The sequence below is a fragment of the Acipenser ruthenus genome, chromosome 25 (assembly GCF_902713425.1).
Source record: "Acipenser ruthenus chromosome 25, fAciRut3.2 maternal haplotype, whole genome shotgun sequence".
Classification (NCBI taxonomy): Eukaryota; Metazoa; Chordata; class Actinopteri; order Acipenseriformes; family Acipenseridae; genus Acipenser; species Acipenser ruthenus.
The window spans coordinates 21,992,445-22,008,439 of record NC_081213.1 but is presented as its reverse complement, the minus strand read 5'-3'; the positions used below and the strand labels follow the sequence as shown (position 1 = coordinate 22,008,439).

Here is a 15,995-nt window from a genome sequence, read left to right as displayed (position 1 = left end):
AATGCCAGTAAACAACAATAATACCAGTATATCGCCCAACCCATCCAACTTAAACATACTTAAATTCTAGTGTTTCTTTAAGGATATGTGTTTGGATATAACACATTTACATCTAGTCGACAACATTTTACTTAATACGTTTTTTCTGTGTCACTATTACAGCGTGCGAAAGTAATGTTTAAAACAACAAAAATCTGTTGTCCATATTCAAGGGAAACGTGGTCAATTCCCCAGAAATCTCATTTTGCTTGGCAGCTCTTTTTATGGTACCAGTTGCTACTGCCTTTGTAGTTACAAACCAGAAACAAATGGACAGTTCTTCTGGACCCAATCACAAAGAATTTCTGTACTAGACAATGCATTAAAATTTCTTAAAATGAAGCTTATATACTTTACCTGTTTCAAATTTGTCTAAAGCTATGGATTTGATCAAAGCAGTGTACTGTTTGAATGTTTTGTTCTGAGTTCATATACAGTACAAACGTACATGCAATTTATTAGTGTTTCCACAACTTTAAACATTACATGTAGAAATGTGTTGCTTCTGTTTCCTTTTTGATTTAGCCAACTGATGAGTTTTGAATATTTTAATCAATAGAATATATATTGCTCACTTTAAATCAACTGTTTGCTTTAAATCAACTCTCAAGACCCACTTGTTCTATCAAATTATGCATTTTTCACTGTATTTAATGTATTATGCAATTATGCAGTGTTTTTTACTGTATCATGTACTATGCATTTCTCTGTATTTAAAGTATTATGGATTTTCTTGTAGTTACAGCGCTTTGTGATGGTTGCCCACTATGAAAGGCGCTATATACAATAAAGTTTATATATATATATATATATATATATATATATATATATATATATATATATATATATATAATATATGGTTATGAAATGCAGTCTGTTTTTTGTTTGGTGCTCACTATCAAAATATTTACCAATAACATTTACCAATACCAAGTGGAGCTTAACATAAAGGGATTTAGTATCTGTTTGTTGGCAGGTAGATCCTAGTGTTGTTTTGTGTGCTGCATCCCAGACACAGAATCTGCCACCATCATGGTACCATCAGTCAATCCCTTTATGTTTTTTTATGGATTCCTAGGCTATTTTACAAGCAGAAGGTTTTTACTGGGCCGTGAATATGCCTTCTATTCTGAATCCATTCAAAGTGCATAAAACTATGAGGACATATTAAATGTCAATAAATCACTTTATGGTTGAAGATTTGTAAAGCAGTAAGCGCTTTCCAGATGTGCTTGTGGCGGGGCATACAGAAAACTGATGTATCCCAAGGAAGGAAAAAAACAAACAAACAATGGACATTTCTTTTGAAGTATAATCTAGTTTGTTTGCTTAGTTGAGAGTAACAACCAGTTGTTATATTTATTTCATTGTGATAATTGATGCCACCTGCGTAGCTGCTGCTGTTGTTGTTATTGTTGTTGTTGTTGTTTTATTCCCCCGTTTGCATCACAGTGTCTATTTTTAGGACTGTAAAACCTTAAGCACCACAATATGCACATTGCCTTTTGCAATTGTTATGATTCTCCCATTGTGAGTGTTTATTGTGAATTATAATCATTGGGAATCTAGAATAATGCCACATGGTTACAGTAGGTACATTCAGACCCCAGCCTGACTGTAAGTGGGAGGCCCTGGGCTCTCATGTACTGATGCTACTGTGCTCATAAAATATTCAGTACTGGTTGTTCAATACACCCCAACTGTAGTCTTATAATGTATCCAGTATTCCAATGTCCATGTAACTACATCAAGCCAGGTGAATTTGACATTTCCTTAAAAGCTGTGAAACTTCTACCTCATGCTTTACCATTAATGTTGGGCACTCTTCCCACATTTAGAGCCTTGAGATCACTTTCCAAAAAACTTACAAAAAAGTTGTCGTATTCTGTAGTTACAGTAAGAATAAGCAAACACAGCTTTGAACTAGCTTTTTAACTTGATGGTTTACCTACTTTGTTTGGTTGCCAAATAACCTTTCAACGTTTGTTATACTTGTTTTAACTGATGCTACTTATACAGTTGCCTCATCCACATATTACACTCTCTGTCTAAAGTATGTGTTCATGTGTTTTCAATCAAGGAAGTCTGTGGTTACCTTCCTGATTTTGCTAGACTGGAAAAACATAGCTAATATGGTGTGATCTGGAAAAAGCTTTGATGCACGGGCTTTACAAATAAACCTCCAAACGCCATATGGTTTACATTCATCTCTTAATTTATTTCCTATAAATGTCTATTGAGTATTCTATTGAGCCAACACATGTGTAACTAGAGTTGGAAAACGGATAAAGAATAGTTTGTGGTAAAGTGAGATTATTATATTTATTTTACTTTCTCTCCTCTCTCTCTCTCTCTCTCTCTCTCTCTCTCTCTCTCTCTCTCTCTGAAACAAACACACCCTACTGAGTTTCCATACTGTAAACAATAGGGGTGTGTATTAGTATCGAAACAATGTGTTTATTTAAATAGCTCACTTCCTGTATGTACTTAACAACTCTAACATTAATTTTCTTGGCGACAGTACTAACCTTTAGAAAATGTTATCGTGTTGAGGGAAAAAATAGGCTCACAAGAAAAAAACCTTGACTTTAAAATGAGTAGATTTCTGTTAGATATACTTTAGTAAGCAAACCGTTTTTAACACATTGAGGAAAATGACTTTAAACCATACTGTTGTTCTCCCTCATCTTTATGTTAAAATGGATTTCTTACATAGTGTGTACAAGGAGATAACCTCGGAGTGGTTGAACAATGAGACCAGAGAGTTTTCAACTGTATTGACAAAAATAGTGTACAAGGTCTGCATTCATGTGTGTGGGGTTACTAAAAACCTTATTGGCAAAGTGAGTTGAGCTTTGGAGTGAATAGCTGAAATCAAAATCATTTTATAAAGGCAATTACAAAGGAAATAAAAATAATATTTAAAAAAAAAAATGAGATCAAACGATTCTTCAAGACAAACATGATTACCGAGTGTTATATTTGCTCAATGTACACTCAAGTACAGTGACAACTGTTTCAATTATCCAATCAGAAATAGACCCTACATATTCTCTTAGAAATACACAGTGGGCCTGATTCTGTTAAGAAAGGTTAAAAACAGCCTGTGGGGAAGACGTTTCCCTGCGTCATAGCTTCACAGCATTCTATTTGCAGTTTGTGATGAGAGAACTCTTGGGCCATAGCGTTTATCACCAAGGAGAATGTCTTGCCAGTAGCTGATCAGAAAATAAGGGTTTGGAGAATAAACTTGTCAGTCACATGAACCCAGCATGGGCTTCTGCTACAGTAAACAAAAAATGAAAGGGGCTACAAAGAACTTGCAGATGTCATCGACCCGGCATTACCAGGATTTAAACCAGCAAGCTCCTGATTGTAAGACTCGTCCTGCACTTCTGTGTGGGAGGACCTTTTATTGGATGAGCCACAGGGGTCCAGTTTTAAAACACGTACATATGTGCAAGTTAAAGCCCCACATAACTTCCTTCAACCACATTTTGTAACAGATTAATTCTGAATGGTTGGCTTTTCCTGCTAATGTAGGCACAGCTTAGCTTAGCTCAGCTCAGACACCCATAGAATGAAACAGCCCTGTAATTTCAAAAGGCCTGCTTTTACCATTTCTAGTGTCTAGATACTGTACTTTGATCTGATAGTCAGCTTGTTTAAACAAAAAGATCTTGGGCATTTATCAACTCAATTTATTTCCTTATACACAACCAATCCTAAAGTTAAGTAAAATAAAATCTATATATTGGCTGTTTAAAACAATAAACATTTTTTTTTAATGAGATCACTATTCCTAATTGAACAGTTTTGTTCTAAGAAGTCAACCATGTTACAATGCCAATAGACATGTTGTAGGTTGTCCATAAACTCATATACTGTGAAACTTTTGCATGTTCTTCTCACAATACTGCTCTTTGTTTAGTAAATACTACTAGGTGTGGCATGTTTGGTGTTTTAATGCAAAGTAAGTGTCTCTTAGTTTAATTTTGCCAGTAAAGCAACTATTTTATTTATGTATTCATAAAACTTCCACTAATCTATATATATATATATATATATATATATATATATATATATATATATATATATATATAATATATATATATATAATATATATATATATATATATATATATATATATATATACAGTTTTCTTTTTTTTAATCCTTTGTCCCTCTATATATTATCCTTTATTAAATGATTTATACTGTTGTATACAGCGGTACACTTTTTACAAAGGAACCATTCTAGAAGATGGAAATGCTAAATAAAAAATGCAGTCCTATGGACACCATAACATCATCCATTGAAATATGAACCTTCCGTCAGTTCAAAGAAATACTAGGGCTTTTAATTGTTTCATCATTGATGTTCTGATGTGAAATTGAATCATGGCCGGTATGTAAAACACTGCTTCACTTAATGTATGGTAACAGAAACAAGGGCTGTGTATTTGCATTTATAACTGCCAGATAATAGTTCTTGTAAGACCATTTACCAATTCAAAGTACCAAATGATGATTCAGATGAGGGACTACTGCTTTATTTTTTATAAATACAGTGGTGTATGGCAAGCCAAATTATCATTTAGAGATATCTCGAAATGCATTTCAAGATATCTTAAATTGAATTGCAGATATCTCAAACTAACTCGATTTCACGATATCACAAACTTATTTCTATATATCTCAAATTCAATTAGAGATATCTCAAATTGACTTGCTGTCCTGTGAAAATGCTCTATGTTTTGCATGGACTTCCGGCCCATTTCAAGATATCTCAAACTGGACAGGAAGTCATTTTGAGATATCTCAAACTGGACAGGAAGTCAATTCGAGATATCTCAAATTGAATTTGAGATATCTTGGAAGTGCATTTGAGATATCTCATTTAAAGCTCCAATTACAGACATCTCGAAATGGGGCTTTAAATGAGATATCTCAAATGAATTTTGAGATACCTCAAATTCAGTTTGAGATATCTCAAATTGAATGTGAGATATCTCAAATTGAATTTGAGATATCTCGAATTGACTACTGTCCAGTTTGAGATATCTTGAAATGGGCCGGAAGTCCATTCAAAACATAGAGCGTTTTCACAGGAAGTCATTTTGAGATATCTCAAACAGGACAGGAAGTCAATTTGACATATCTCAAATTCAATTCGAGATATCTCAAAATGAGTTTGAAATATCTTGAAATTTAGTTAGTTTGAGATATCTGCAATTCATTTTAAGATATCTTGAAATGATACTGTATCCTGTGCAGGACACATGACAATACACACAAACCAACTGAGAATTGATACTGCTGTTTAAGTGTATAATGATAGTTCGGGAACGGTATGATACTGTACAGCAATGGCCAAAAGGTTTTTCTCACCTAGAGTTTTAGGATTGAGAAATCATTTCAAAGAAATAATATACAAACATAATTTAGATATTTTATTTAACATCATGTAATCAAAGAAACTACAAAATGATATTACAAGTGTCTACAGGAAGCCATAATAGTAGTACAGTATTTCATGTTAGATTTTGAAATGTCAAATTTTTCCATTAAGTATATGGAAAACTACAATGCGTTATGTAATGCAGTATGTTAACGTAACATTATTCAGCTTATTTTATTGAACTTTATGAAGCAAAATAAGTTAATTCAATAGGGTGATGCATAACTTTTGGCCATAGCTGTAGGTATTGCAATATGTTGGTCAAGAGCTAATATGTATCCAGATGCTGCACAGGTTGAAGCGTAAACACCCTAGTCCAGCTACAAATCCAACTGGAACCATCGTCGGAGGCAACCGCTAAAGAAAGGTGCCTATAATATTAAACAAACTGTTTTATAACTTATTAATGCATGTTCTTATTTTATTTATCTGTATGGCTTAATATTGAAATTTTAACATGTTCACTGAGTTTAAGAATTGAATGTTAGAATGTTATAAAAGTAATGAAAAAAATGTGCTGAGCCAATAAAGAGCCTTGCAGAACACACGCGATGTTGTACAGTAGTTCAAAGTAACATTGCAGTTAAAATGGAAGGCGCTTTTTTAATGCCTACCTCATTACTACTAAATATTTTACAGTATTTTTTGATATTACTCATGACTTCAAGGTAATGTTGCATTTTACCCCCTGAAAATACATTTTACTCTCTGTGTTAAAATTAGAGGGTAAGGCACCCCCAGACCCAAAACCTTATCCGGGGCGCTGCACCCAACTCTTTAGTGTATTTAACAAAGTTTTAGTTATTTTGTTGGTCCTTCCTCTTGTTTTTCTTAAGAACATTTCACCGTCTTTTAGAACCACCAGCATCAACCTTACAGAACCAAGGCAAAGTTCAAGGCTGGATTAATACCTGTTTTACACTCAATATCGTTTTACTCCAGGTGTTGTCATTCGGTATTAGCTTGTCAACTAGCAAACAATTGCTTCTTATTGCCTTCACTATAGGGAACTTGCAGTGCAGTAAAGCATGATTGCTCTCTCGCTACTTCATTAATGTCCACTGTGAAAATGGGTTAAGCATGCCTTCCTGCGCTTGCTTTAGCTTCTACTTTCCCACCCTTTATTTGTACCTAGCTTGACAGTTGGCTTCAAAAGATCTATGTACATTTCATGGATTTCTCTATGGGATTGAAAAGCTACCATGAAACTTATTCCTGAGGTTTTCCGCTTTATGCACAATGATATTTCCATACAGTGATCTTTGTGAAACAAAGCTTTGCCAAAACCTGCTTAATAAAAGAAAAAAAAAAAAAAAAAAATCTCAATTTTATTTGCACCAAACCAGGCTTCTTTGTGAATTGACTCCTCTGTTCTGTCGTTGAGTACTGTAGAAGGAGGTTTGTCTGTTTCTGATAAGCTGGCAGGACCTATCGGCTTTGCACTCGGATATCATTCTGTATTTCTTTCGTGCTTTATCATCAGTTGAGCTGAAACTAAGTTGTTGAAGGATCACATTTATGGATTACCAATGTGACTTTGATTTTAAATACCAGTGGTGTATCCAGAAGAAGACAGACTCTAGAGAATTCAGATTGGCAGCAAGGAGTTTTATTGTTTGTTGTACTGTTTTCCATGTGTACAAATATTTGAATATTTGCAGATGTTTTTAATTAAACAAAGAGTCGTTTTAGAACTGAAATCTAAAGAAAAGATTATTATTATTAATAATATATATTTTTATTTAGTAAAATTGTCATAGAAGCAACGTCACGTTTTATAATGCTGTGCATCGTGGTAGTTTCCTGCTACTTTACATTGTACAATTAAAAATAAAAAAAAACTTAAGTTATGAAATTGTTGACATTGTATTTTATGGTAAAAGACTACAGTATCTTCACATTTGTATTTTGGTTTATTCCAGAAGAATGTTACTGTTGACCCTCCACAGTATAAACATCTTTGTGCCTTTCATTTTTAATTCTGCATTTGAAAAAGCAGATTTGCTTAATTTAACACAGCTTACATGTTTATATATAGGTTCAGTTACAGCAAAATAGGTTATTTTATTTTACTTCAGAAAGCAGAATGTAGGTTATAGGTTCTTGACGAGTAATGCAAACAACTGCACTGTTATGACTTTTAACTGACAACTGAAGATAAAGGTTTTTCTCACAAAACCAATTAATCACATAGCATGATTGATTACGAGTCATAACAAGCTTAGTTTTTCCAGCCTTTGCTTTGTAGGTACTGTAGTATTTACTTTCTCTATGTAATCAAGTCTGCGTTTGTGAAGACACTATCTGTTTTGTTTGCTTGTTTTTTGGGGGGAAAGGTCAATCTTTCCACCACAATACTTCTATTGCATCACTTTGACATTACACTTAGCTTTTCTAAATTACTGAACAGAAGACCAGACGATTTTTGTCTTGTGTCCTCCACTTTGTTAATATTAGGATTTAATTAAAACAGTAGAGATGACCTTCTGTAATGTACTCACACATCACATTCACTATACAGTATCTATGTTACATCTAGTACCAAATTTCTAGTTTCAAAGGGATTTCAGACTTCCATGGAAAGTTTAACAACTAATAGTTGGGCCGCAGTAGAATGTATTCTTATTACAGATGGCCCAAGTTGAAAAGCAGTGTTAAAAATAGACGACTCTCAACACATTCCTGCTCTACCCCACCAGTGCCTAATTAAATAAGAAAGAAATAAATAAAACTCAGCATCACTATTATCCTAAAAGAAAACAGAATATTCTACTCATACCTGTCACCAACAAGCTAGCAATTCTTCTTGCACTGCAATGAAGGCTGAAAGTAAAACAAACAGTCATATCAGACGCTGGCAATAAACTTTTTTTTTTTATACAAAGTGAATTTAGAACAAAACAAATATAGATATTTGTTTCATAGTTTTATATTATAATTCCATTCATCTTACTCTGTGTTTTTGTACTGTATTTTTTTGTGTAACGCCTTTTGATTTAACTCTCAACATGTCTAAACTAGAATTATAAATATAATATGTTGATTTCCGATATTTTTCAAACCTCCACATATTTGTATTTGTTTATTTCCAATAACACACTCATTCGTGCTTGTATGTGTATTGGAGTAAAGTAAGGGGGATGTCAATGCATAGTTATCATGGATAACAATAAAGAAAGAGGCTATAATTTTATGTTGGACCTTAGGGGATTTTTTTAATATTGTTTAAAAATATGCATACAATATATATTGATGTGCTAACATTTTATTTTATTAAAGAAATGCAAAATTCATAATTACAATACAGTACACAGTACACAGTTCTTCCTATTTTAATATTGGTAGATGTTATTATTAGAAAATTGTATCAAATGATATGTCACTAGGGAGCAAATATCATTTACAAATCACTAATGAGTTGCAAACACTGTTTTAGCCTCGGGTAGAAGATGATGCCTTAACGCAGTGTGCATTCCAGATACAACACAAAAGAGCATGAATAGAATACACCACACTTTACTTATTTTTCTGTTTTGTTTTTATTTCTGGTTTAAAAAGAAAATACTATATGTTTGAATGGAAACTCAACTGTGGTGTCTGTTGGTGTTCTAGTCGGAATTTTAAAACACAAAGTTGGTTAAAATACCGGTAGCTTCACAATTGAATGATTCCCATCAGTTCTGTGTAAACGTAAATACATTATTCTTTTAAATTGTCTTGTACATATTGGTTACTCTGTTCAAGTTATTGATATATTTATGAAGGAATTTAAAAGTATGACATTGTTAAAAGGATTAATTCCTATACCGAATAAAAAATAAGTTTATGAGTACACCATAAAATCATGTGGAAGACAGGAAGATAATATTGTGTTGTTGTTGTTAGTACTGTACCTTAAAACTTTTTTTCCTAATCTATGTAAAGAACTAGTATCTTTTTTTTTCCTTCTTCATGACAGCAATTATAATTTGTTGTTGTGGGTATTTTTAAAAGCACTGTGTGCCACATGTAAAATATTTCCATCAAAAATAGAATAACTTAATGCAAAATGTAACTAGTTAAGCAAACCAAAATGATATGATGCCATTGTCTGTGGCAGCTTTGTATTATAATGTTAGCATGTGCAAATAATTACATTTATTTTGTGATAGAATTACATTATTTGTACTGGTTGTATTATACACCAATGAAAGCAAACATCATATTAGGATTCATGGCAGTTTTCGCATTGTATTATCAATATGTGGAAATAATTGTCTGCTGTGAGATTAAATTACATTATTGTGTATCTTTTTCATGCCTAATAAATAATGATGGATGGCTTTTATTTTCATCACCACCTGCAACCATTTTGTCATCCCCTGAATGTTAAAAATGAAAAAAAAATAAAAGGTGGGTGTTGTGTTGCCAGCAAAGAAATCTAGTCAAAACAGAGGATTCTTCTACCTCTCCATATCTTTAAGTCTTTCTGATTTGTTCCTGATGGCTGTAAATCTACAGTATGTGATAGTGCAAAATGAGATTGAATGAGCATGCTTCTATTAAAAAAGAAACTTTGAAATCCCATCGTTCAATTAGCCAAGTTAAAATAAAAATAATATATATATTTTTAAATGCATTTGTATTACAATTGTATTAAATATCTGTCGTTGTTGTATACTGTTGCCATAAACCACACATTTAAGTTTGACTAAAATTATAAAGATTGGAATTTGATGGCAATACAGGTCTTTAACCCAAGTTAATTTTATATACTGAGTTATCAAGATTTTATTCAGATGCACACCATAGTGTATGACATTATAAAATCAGTGCTATATTTGGATAGACATTTTAATAGTTATTTTTTTTATTTTCAGCAGTAACTGTTTCAAAACATGTGAATGAATAGTAATGGCCTATAATGGCGTGTTCAGTTATACAGTAAATACGATGAACAGTTAATGTGGTATTTTAATGCATTCATTGTTTTAGATTCCATTCCAGGAATTACAGTGTACAAGTGTATTTAAGCATTTCTCGCATTTATAATTCTGCTTCAATGTGGCTTTGCATAGCTTCAATCCCAATCAGTGCATTTCCACTTTACCAAGATAAGAGAATTGATTGCTAACCAGCTGGGCCTCTGAGGAGTCTTCACATTTAATTGGGTCCTGTTTTTCTTCATACAAATATTATTAGTCGATTCTTTTTCTAGACGTGTGTTGTATCAGTTGTATATTTTTGGCACGGTGTTATTGAAGATAATACGAGGTAAGGACATCATAGTCTTCTTTAATTGGCATCAGAAAGTAATGCTGTTATAACTTCTTTAAAGTCACGCCTGGTGCACAGCTCGATGTACACAATTGTAAAATTTACATTTTAATGAAATATTTGAATAAGTACTTGGAATTCAGTTTGCCAAGTCTCCCAACTGTAAAACTAACATTTCATGTTTGTGTTTTGAAAGCCAGCATCAGGAAAATGAACATGCCAGTCATAAAGATTAAGTGTGCATCAGTGTAAAGCCACAGACAGTGTTTAACCAATGTTCAGGGCAGGTAAACATTGCCTATGACATGTTTAAATGATAGCGTTTTGGAAAGTCTTATTTATAAAATGTTTTTTTTTTTTTAATCATTTTAAATATCAAATCTGAAGTATAAATGAAACCAGGGTGAAAAATGATCTATGTTGCAGTTACACACACAGGAGGTATTAAAATGTTCAATAAATAATATTGCTGTCGCAAGTTACAGGTTTTGGATCCCACTTTGGTTCTGTTGCTTTTAAACAGAGTCAGGCTTACCTACAGTAATTACTTAATCATAATTGTTTTTATTTATGTTTTAAGAAAGAATGAAACTGTATAAACAGTGCTGAGAATGTGTTTTCCTTTGTAGCTAGTTACTGGACACCTTAATGAATGATTAATGTCATCAATCATTTGTGTGATAGACACCTTTGCTGCCTCACTAGTGAAGCAAATGGGTCTACCTTGACTGCCTTTCTAATTAGACAGTGATTAAAAAGTCTTTAAAGTTTGTAGTCCCAATGGACTGTTGGTTATTATCCCTCTCAGCTGGCTTCTTTCTTTCTGTAGAGGGAAGCATCTACTTGGTGGCTTAAGTATTGACTGTCCTAGTTCACTGGTGTACAATGGATTTATCGTTAGCAGCAAGTATATCGCCTTTTGTATCCTAACTTGCTGATGCAGTTTTAAGAGAATAAAGGACAAATGCTCACACTTCTCTACTTGTTTCATGAGGATCGTTTTTTTACTGGTTTGTATCACACACTTATTTCCCCATCGCTGTATCAAACAGGGCAAAATGTAAGCATGTACTTGTCTGGAAGGCTTCAAATGAAAAATCCATATTTGCATATTGAACAGTTTCTAAAGGTACTATTTGGATAACCTAGAAATCAAACTGTACGCCTTTTTAGGTGCTACTACTATAATATTAAGTGATAGATTTTTCTGTTGGATATGTTTTTTTTGTTTAGTTTTTTTTTTAACTGACCTAAAATATCAATTCAAATTCAGTTTAACGTTCTAGTAAACACATCTTGAATGTTCAGAGAGCTGCAATAACTGTCAAGAAAGCAAAGCACAACTGCTTCCAAAACTAACTGTTACCTTGCGACAAAGATTAAAATAAGATGTACAATGTTTTTTGTATTTACTCAACTGAACTAATTACTGCTGGATGTACATGATAAGTGGTTTAATTCCTTAATCAGAACCACATTTCATAACTTTCACTTAATTGCTTGCACTCTCTTTGAAACTTAGATCTGTCACTTCACTGGATGTGTATTCATTTCTTGTTCTTGCAAAAAACATTCAAGCGCTGGTGTTGTTTAGAAAAGAAAAAAGCACTGCTGTTGAGCAGCAGGTGGTAATTGAAACAAAACAAGGGCTCATTAGTAGAGCGTCTGGCAACTCGTGATACAAACAGAGCACACTACAAAACCTAAACACAAGAGCCCTGGAATAAAGTGGTCATCATCTAATTAACAGAACATGTTTTAATTACCGAGTAAACCATGCAGCGCAGTGTGTCAATTTAACTGATGTGCTAAGTGCCAGTTTACAATATCAGAAACAGACAAATAATTGGAATCTAATTACCACCAGGTCTATTGCACACAAGTGCCTCAAGCCCATCTTAATAAACAAGTTTTTACATCAAACCATGAATAGCAAATACAGCCTGGCTGCTAATTGCTACACTGTGATATTGGGAATTTGCCAGCTTTGACTATTAAAGTAAGCTCTTGTGTGGATTGCAGTTTCTCTGCTACGCTTTAATTAGAATCAAATGAAGGGCAGAAATCGAGTTGTGTTACTGCAATTCAATATATGTAAATAAGATAACTGGTTAATCTTTTTATTTCATTTCTTGGCCTCCATGAAATAGGTGGTTTAGTTATGGTAATAGGTTATCGGTTTGCAAATTAAGTAGGCATACACACACAAATTTTGAAATGAATAAATACAAACATTGCACTAAATACAAAATGAAGATTATATATATTATTGATTGGCATAAATGGGAAACTTGATGCTTTTAAATGCACAATGCAAATATATATATATATATATATATATATATATATATATATATATATATATATGTGAAAGCTATACTGTAATTCTGCCCCTTGTTGGCTAAGCTGTTTTCATTTATATTTTTGCATTGTTCTTTAATTTCAAGAAAAGGCTTAATGAAGTTAATGAGATTTGCATAGTCCTTATGGGCTAACTTAATTATTTGCCTGTTTTGAGAGATGAAATGAAAAATCATATACAAACAACCGGAAATACTGTGAAAACCTTTGAGATCGGCCTGCAGGTTTACTGTCAGCCTAGGACATTGGTGCTCATGCAAATCATAGGTTTGTTTACCCAGCTGTTATGCTAGCTGCAATCCTGCCAACCGTCCAGGACAGTCCAAAAGAATCCTCACATTTAATGCTTGAACATATGTCCACTGACATGCTTCAGCTTTTGCACACTGCTATGTATTGTCATGTAGTGCAGCAGAATCTAGCTGTCCTCTAAGTTGGATAGCTGTAAATGTATTGACAACAATGAGTTTGATACAGAATATTGACCAAAATGTGTCAGTACAGTACAGGTGCTATCCATGAAAGAATGTTGTTATACACTGGTGTTTGTTACATAAAGATCTGTCTTGTAAACTGTAAATTATGCTCGTTATTTTGTCCAGTACACCAAGCTGATGTCTTTTGTGTGAACATGTTCTGTTTATTAATGTGCATATTTAAAACAAACCCATGAGTACTAAAGAACTGTTGTCAGGATAATTATAACTTTGTCATACTGGTAAATTAACCGCAGTATTTAACCACATGTCTTCGGAGCGTTTCTTTTTCTTGGCTTGCTTTTAATCTAGTACATATGGTTAACAGTATTTCTGTGTTTGTTGATTATTGGGTTATGGCCTTGTCTTGGTTAAACAGTTGCTGAGGCCTGCAGTGTTCAGGGGTGCAAATTCTAGCACCAGGGTACCTCCTATATCGGAAGCAACATTCAATTCTGGCACCAGTAGGCATGTTTAATAATGTATTTATTTATTTGTTTGTTTGTTTGTTTTTTGTATTCCTTAGCAACCATAGATGATGATGATGATGATGATGATGATAGTTTCTCATTTGGTCTGGGCCACATGACACCGGGTCGCGACCCGGGTAGAGCATGTCAGCGTGAAAGTGGCTTTAGTGGGTTTGAATAAAGGTGTGTTTCAATGTATCCTTAGTAATTTAGCTGGCAGCAAGCAGAAGCATGGCATAAACCATGAGTGTTGAAGAAAGTATTAATTTGCTTTACATTTTCTTGCGATAACCAGTGGATTCATGAGTCAAGGCTGCTTGGAAATCCCTAAATACTGAATGACACCAGCTTGTATCCGTAATCCATTTTTAATGAATATGCTACACAATATTGTATAATTAGATTTTATATTATTTTATATCATCAGTCAGGGTTGCTCTAGTCGTCTGTGCATTGCAGGGTTTAGAATTAGCTGGTGAACACACACCCAGTTAATAACAATACAAGACTGGGAAGGTTATGTGCTGGTACTGGATATGTTTTGGAGGTTTTTAATTGCAGGTAACATTTATTCTATGTTCATTATTTATTATTTCATTTGTGTTCATTAAGCGATTCATTATTTTGCCAAACCCATTGTTAGGCACTTGGTAACCTTTTTGTATTTTTACTTGACAGATTCTTGGGTTTGCCAGTGGCTCCACTAAATGAATAATCTGAGTGTGTGTGTATACAGTCGGCGCCGCCTAATCGGGATACTGATGATCGGGATTTCTGCTTAAATGGGATAAAACTCTGGGAGACGGTTCTTCACAATGCTATTTATGTCATTTAATTGGGATGTCACATCGTTTAATTGGGATACAGTATTTTCAAATGATGAAGAGAGATCGCTTTTCAGAGCAAGACAGGTTTGCGTAGCACAGTGCAGTAAGTATGTGATTAACCTGTGACTTGTGTAAACCACGTTGAACTCTTGAAGGAGCTGGAGTCTCCTGTGGTTTCATTGGCTGCTGTAGCAACGAAAGTTGGCATGTCAACTTTGCAGGTGCCTCGCTTTGTGATAAGATGTGATTTGATTATTTTTCATTTCATGTTTTTAATTTTGTTTCGGAATAAAAAAAAAAATTGACTGCTATTTTAAATTATGTATTTAACATTTAATCATAATGTGATGTGATTTCATTCATTTTATTTTCAAAAAAATGTGACTTAGGTTGTCTCAAATGCCTCTCGTGTAATTAGGACAACCGTTTATTCTGGATATTTTTACTTCTCCTGAGGCGTCCTGATAAAGCAGCGGCGACAGCTCTGTTTGTATTAAACCCCTCAAAATATTCCTTTTGACCTTGAACTGAAATCTACAACTCACCCTACTTGATTTTTCACAAGCTAGCTCTGTCGGACATTATTTTTGTAAATTCACCAGAAATATCCACCTTATAACTCACTGTGTACATTTTCCTAGTTGTCAAATCCCTTCGATCGCGCCTCAAAGAAAGATTTGAAACAATGACAGATTGATACTCCCTTTCTGTATGGCTACTGATGTTAACCAATCAACCGCAAAGCTTCTATCACCCTGGCAACACATGATGTTTGCAAGCCACTTTTTTTGGCTTGTGGTTTATTTTTAAGCCTTGTAAAAATCTATGACTAAAAAGATATTTTTGTAAAAAAAAAAAAAAAATGCTGTGTAATTTGCATGCAATGCTTTTGTTGGACTTTAACGTCTCAATGTTTTTTTTTAATAAAAAGCTATTTCACTGTCTGCATGTTGTAAGTGTTGTCCCTTTTCCTACTTTTGGTTGTTTACTTGGCTGCAAGTATGTGAGTGTAGTAGCCTACCGATTCTAATCCTTGGGACCTTTGTGTGTATTGATTTTAATGGTTAATTTTTTCAAGGTATATTCACTTTCATGTGTTTGTTTGG

The 15,995-nt window shown here is 33.6% G+C and overlaps 1 long non-coding RNA gene across 1 annotated transcript in view; it reads left to right on the top strand.

Moving 5' to 3' along the window:
- LOC131701586 (uncharacterized) overlaps positions 1–15,730 on the top strand; it is a 52,980-nt gene extending 37,250 nt beyond the window's left edge. Inside the window, exons 2-3 of the long non-coding RNA XR_009308897.1 lie at positions 14,119–14,245; positions 14,741–15,730. This is a non-coding gene — a long non-coding RNA (uncharacterized LOC131701586). The remainder of the gene's footprint in view (positions 1–14,118; positions 14,246–14,740) is intronic.
- The last annotated feature ends 265 nt before the right edge of the window (positions 15,731–15,995 follow it).